We start from the raw sequence: 6000 nt of genomic DNA on the forward strand, positions 1-6000 counted from the left end.
GTGAAAGAATTTGCAGCCATGTTTTTAAACCATCACAGCTGTTATTATTGTGGCCCTTAGTATACTCTAGCTTCTAGTAAGTGAATTATCTTACTTCTTACCTATCAGCTCCATGTGGGAGAGCAAGGATTCATTTGATTCGTTAAGATCTCAGCCCTTCATCGCTTCCCAGTGAACCTAGGGCCCTGTTCACTGCAGAGCTCGATAGATGGTATAGAAATGAATTTCCTCTTGCAGGAGCTGGCCTTGGATATCGTGCTCCACTTCCACTGGATGACATCCCTGTTGGCCCCATAGAAACCATCATCGACACATGTGAGAATTGTGAGTGTAATGGGATATGAGTGGGGCATGGCAGGGTCTGCTACACAGACAAGCAATTTTGTTCACATTTCATAAATGTGAGATCAGTGATCATTTCCACAGAAATCCCATTACCTTTGTAATCATCATCATGGTCTTGTAGGCACACCTGTACCACGAGAAGTGAGTTGGCCAGTTCAGCTCAGTTCATACTAAAGAGAATGCCATGGAGTCTAATTTAGCTTGCTAAGAGATTTTTCACACCATTTACATGTGATTGTTTACATGTGTTATATTTCCATTTTATTGTTACTATTATATGGTAGTATGGCCCCAAATCATAAAGATGGATCAGTAGTTCAAAAGAGGTTCATTGGGCTTTCCTGGTGGCACAGTGGTTGGGAGTCCGCCTGCCGATGCAGCGGAAGCGGGTTCGTGCCCCGGTCTGGGGGGATCCCACATGCCGCAGAGCGGCTGGGCCCGTGAGCCATGGCCGCTGAGCCTGCGCGTCTGGAGCCCGTGCTCCGCAACGGGAGAGGCCACGGCAGTGAGAGGCCCGTGTACCGCAAAAAAAAAAAAGAGGTTCATTAAAGTATAAAAATAATATTGAAAATAGCAAAAAAAATACTGCAATATAAAATATGATCATATATCCCAGAGTAAATGAGTGTGTAGAATGAGATAATTTTACACAAGGAGAAAAAGAAGTGTGACTCAGAAAGACAGATATGGGAATGAATATCTGAAACTGGGATTCTGTTAGCTGGTAATCATTTTGCCCTGGAGGCATCATCTCTTATGAAACTCTGTCAAAGAGTGGCAGGAAGCCCACTGAGACTTTTGCATCCTCTTCACATCAGATCCCATAAGCTAGTTAGAAAACCAATCAAGTCTTCCCATAATATGGGTAAAATAATACTGTCCAGTGTGTTCAAGATACATTTTGTCACTAAAGACAGAGAAAAGATCAAAACCAGAGAGGCATCATTAAAGGTGTCCAACTTACAGTGAAAACCTACACACTTCAAACTATGACATGTAAATTGAGTCATAAACTATTGAGGAAAAGCAGAGCAAGCTCCTGGCAAGATTACTTGATCAAACAACACTCTTTTTTTTTTTAATTAAATGAGTCTTTTTATTTACTTGACTTTTTAATATTTTCATTCTTTTTTTTAAAATGGTGACTCCTTTTCTTTTTTATAAATTTATTTATTTATTTTTGGCTGTGTTGGGTCTTCATTGCTGCGCATGGGCTTTCTCTAGTTGTGGCCAGTGGGGGCTACTCTTCGTTGCGGTGCGTGGGCTTCTCATTGTGGTGGCTTCTCTTGTTGTGGAGCACAGGCTATAGGCGTGCGGGCTTCAGTGGTTGTGGCACGTGGGATCAGTAGTTGTGGCCTGCGGGCTCTAGAGCTCAGGATCAGTAGTTGTGGCACATGGGCTTAGCTGCTCCGCAGCATGTGGGATCTTCCTGGATCAGGGATCGAACCCGTGTCCCCTGCATTGGCAGGCGGATTCTTAACCACTGCACCACCAGGGAAGTCCCCAAACAATACTTTTGGATGTCACATGAAATAAATGGCACATAGTGTGAAAGAGCAATGGCTGTCCTAAGTGAGTACTAGCAGACAGTTGGCTTTGTTGTTGAATACAAACCACTTGTGGCAAACCTTGTTCATTGTTGATCCAGAAATTTATTCCGTCCCTTCTTTCCTGATTTTGATCCATACACCAAGGTCTCCAATCTCAGGCAATTAATTACAAGTGGTCTAAATCAATCATGACCAGCCCATTTCCCACTTTCCCAGTCTCCTTTGCTGCGACATGAGACCCAGTTCTGGCCTATTAAATACGATGAAAAGTCTGCTGAGGGTACTTCTATCTATGAAAATTTTTTGTTTTGTTTTGTTTTGTTTTCAGAAAATGGGTATACATGCTGGTACCCCCCCCTTCCCCCTTATTCCTGACTTAACTATGGTCATGATGCCTGGACCTGGGCAGCCATCTTGCACCTATGAAGCAACCAGCACAAGGTAAAGGCTGAGAGAATTCTAGAGATACTAGCACTGACACTATTGAATGTCAGTGGCTGCCATCTTCCAGCCTTCCCATTACAGTACACAAGTAAGCTGTAGTGCATTCTCTATTATTGGTAATTGAAAGCATTCCTAATGGGTGTACCACTGATGTGTCAGCTTGCCACATACTTTCCAAAAACACAGGAAGGAAATGTACCTGCTGACTTTTTGTTCTATGTATCACTGAATTCCTTTGCAAGATTAGATGAATGAGCTTCTGGTTTCCAGTTGGGTTCAGCCATGGGGAGATCCAGCAGGGACAGGAGAGGGAAGCAAATGAGATCAGGTATTTAGTTCTTTGGTTTCCTGCCTGTGAGTCTCCATGGGTTGGATGTATCCTCCAGTGGGGGGCCACTGGTCCTCCCAAGGCAGCCAGCCCACTCAGTTCCCTCCCTTCTAGTGACCTCTCCCTTCACCCCACATTTTCCCTTCAGGTCTATTGGTGGTAACAGCTCTGCTGCTGCTCGTCCAGGTTATTGCACCATCCCTTGGGGTGCTCCTACACCTACATGTTTGTAAGTAGTACCATTGTAAATAAGCTTTCCTAAAGTGATCCTGTTTTGAGAGTGCCATTATCTGATGGTACACTGACTGTCAGATTTAAAATAAAACACACACACACACACACACATACACAACTTGCATCTGAACACCAACCACACACCACTGTATTCACAAAGACCAGCTGTCAGGCAACAATCTGGCTCCTGATCTCGATATGTGTAGAAACAAATAGCAAGAAGAGTCAATGCCCTCTATTCATGCCTCTCCGACTATGCCTTTTCAGAATACTGTGTGGAGAAATGGACAGCAAGTAAAAGACACTGTTGAACAAAGTATGCTGGCTGTTGAGGGAAAGATATTCACATGAGGTTTTGAAATAAGAGATGAGATACAGCGTTCCTTTGTGGTACCGATAGCTCTTTGCCACAGGTGGCTCACTCACTCAAGAAGCATCTCAGTGGCACGTTCAGTATCTTGGTTACCCTGAACCTTTGGCTTCAGGGCGAGACTATCACTATTTTTCATGTTGAGGATATCAAGAATTTTGTTTTGTTTTTTGGTTTTTGTTTGTGTGATTCTAAGGATATCAAGAATTTGAAGACAGAACTGTGGTGCCAAGGCTCAGCCTTTGAGAATATGACTCTTTCCCTACATTTGAAGGTTTTCTTCTCTTGGCAGAGAAATAAATCAATATAAAGGCAACCACTAGAAAAATTAAAAACAGACTATAAAACTTCAAATCATCAGACAAAAATACAAACACATGTGAGCACACACACATACATATCAAAGAAAACAAAAAAAATGCATGTAAAACATAGAAAACAGAGGAAGCATTAAAATAGCAGCAGAAGATAAGATGACAGAAGTAAGCATAATACATGTTATATCAAGAAATGTAAATAGAATAAACCCATATTATAACAGAAAAAAAGATTATGAGATCATAAAACAATGTTCTATTGTATGCTGTATAGAAGAGATGCATCTTTACCAGAATCACTCAGAAAAGTTAAAAATAAAATATAAACCAAGGTATACAAGAAAATACTGAGCTGAGGCTGCAATGTTACTATCAGTCAAGGTCAAATTCAAAATAAAAATGCTAAATGAGAGAAAAGGAAGTTAAACAGGAAAGACAGCAGTATCCACGTTAAGAATCTAGTTTTTTGAAATCTCTAGCATAGCTTCAAAACCAAGAATACGATATGAGAGTTGAGAATAACAGTATACATACAGAAAATGCAAAGAGAAATTGGATGAAACATTGAGTACATTTTAACTGAACTCATCGGCTCATGACCTAGTAAGAAACAAAAGATAAGGAGGAATGTGGGGAATCCAAATAGTAATTAGTAATTAAATATGATAGAACGTGAGGTGCAAAAATCTCAAATAAAATACTAGCAAATATAAATCAACAATACCTTCAAAGAATCATTCATCATATCCAAGTAAGTTCATTCTAGTAATGCAGGTGGCCCAACATTAGGGAATTTGTAATAAAACTGACCATATTAATAGATCAGAGAAGAACTATATAACATCTCAATACATGCCAAAAAGACATTTGAAAAATATCCCACATCAATTCCTGCTTAAAACAAACAAAACCATAACAGAATAGCTAAATTATGCGTAGATGATATGACTGAAAAATGCACAACCAACAATATACAACAGACAATAAGAGAATTCAAAATGATGGCAGTTTACAAAGCTTAATATACAAAACTCAGTAGCCTTCCTCTACATAAAAAATACAATTTACCAGAATATATAATAGCAATTGCACTCATAATAGCAATCAAAAAGATAAAATATTCAGAACAATACTTAAAAGACATATAAGGGCCTTTATGAATATTAAAATTATACAGGGAACATTCTATACTGACCTTTTGAATAGAAAGACCCAATATTATAAAAACATCAATGCTCAATTAATGTATCAATTCAATGTGATTCTAACTAAAATACAGGATTTTAAGGTGGGGAGCTTGTCAAAAAATGATATGAAACTCAAATGGGGAATTAAATAAGGGGCCGGGAAAGCCCTGTGAAAGAAAAGTAACACGATGGGGCTACACCTATCAGATGACAAAACACATTATGAAATTGTAATTTGTAAAGCAATTTGGTACCCAAAGATGAAACAGACAACCCAGTGGACCAGAGTAGAGAACTAGAAACAGACTCCAGAACACATGAGAATTCAATTTCTGTTTAAGGTGACATTTGAATTAAAAGAAACAGGTGGTAGGAAAATAAATCATTTGGGGGAAAAAATAAAATGGAAACCGTATACCATACCTTAAGTCAAAATAAATTCCAAACGGGTAAAGGATTTATATATTTAAAAATAAGACCGTAAAGGGCTTCCCTGGTGGCGCAGTGGTTGGGAGTTCCCCTGCCAATACAGAGGACACAGCTTCGAGCCCTGGTCCAGGAAGATCCCACATGCCGCGGAGCAACCAAGCCCATGCGCCACAACTACTGAAGCCCATGGGCCTAGAGCTCGTGCTCCGCAGCAAGAGAAGGCACTGCAATGAGAAGCCTGCACACTGCAACGAAGAGTAGCCCCTGCTCGCTGAAACTAGAGAAAGCCCGTACGCAGCAACGAAGACCCAACGCATCCTGATAGGGAATGCAGCACACAAACACCAGGATCCCTAAGGCCAATATTTAAGAAATTTGGCTACATAAAAATTTAAAACTTCTGTATGATAGAACATACTATCAACCTGGGTAAAAAGCAAACCAGGATTAAGTGCCACATGTGTGACAGACAGAAGGGCTCATCCCCCTAATCCTCAAAGACCTAAAACAACACAAGATAAGTAAAGAATATAAACCCGTGGTTTAGAGGGAAACACAAACAGTTTATAAGAGCCTCAATTTCACTCATAATTAGAGCGATGCAATTAAAACAGTAAGATCTCTTCTTGGTTTCTCCTATCAGATTGGCAGAGATCAATAAGTTTGATAACACTCAGTGCCAGGGAGGGTGTTGGGAAACAGGCATGCTCAAATACTACTGGTTGAGAGTAAAATTGGTGCAACTCTGGGGAGGGCGATTTGGCAATATCAGTCAAAATCCTTTGACCCAGAACTC

Source organism: Aethalodelphis obliquidens, unplaced genomic scaffold, assembly GCF_003676395.1.
Source record: "Aethalodelphis obliquidens isolate GAN/ISIS:26980383/991018 unplaced genomic scaffold, ASM367639v1 scaffold112, whole genome shotgun sequence".
NCBI lineage: Eukaryota > Metazoa > Chordata > Mammalia > Artiodactyla > Delphinidae > Aethalodelphis > Aethalodelphis obliquidens.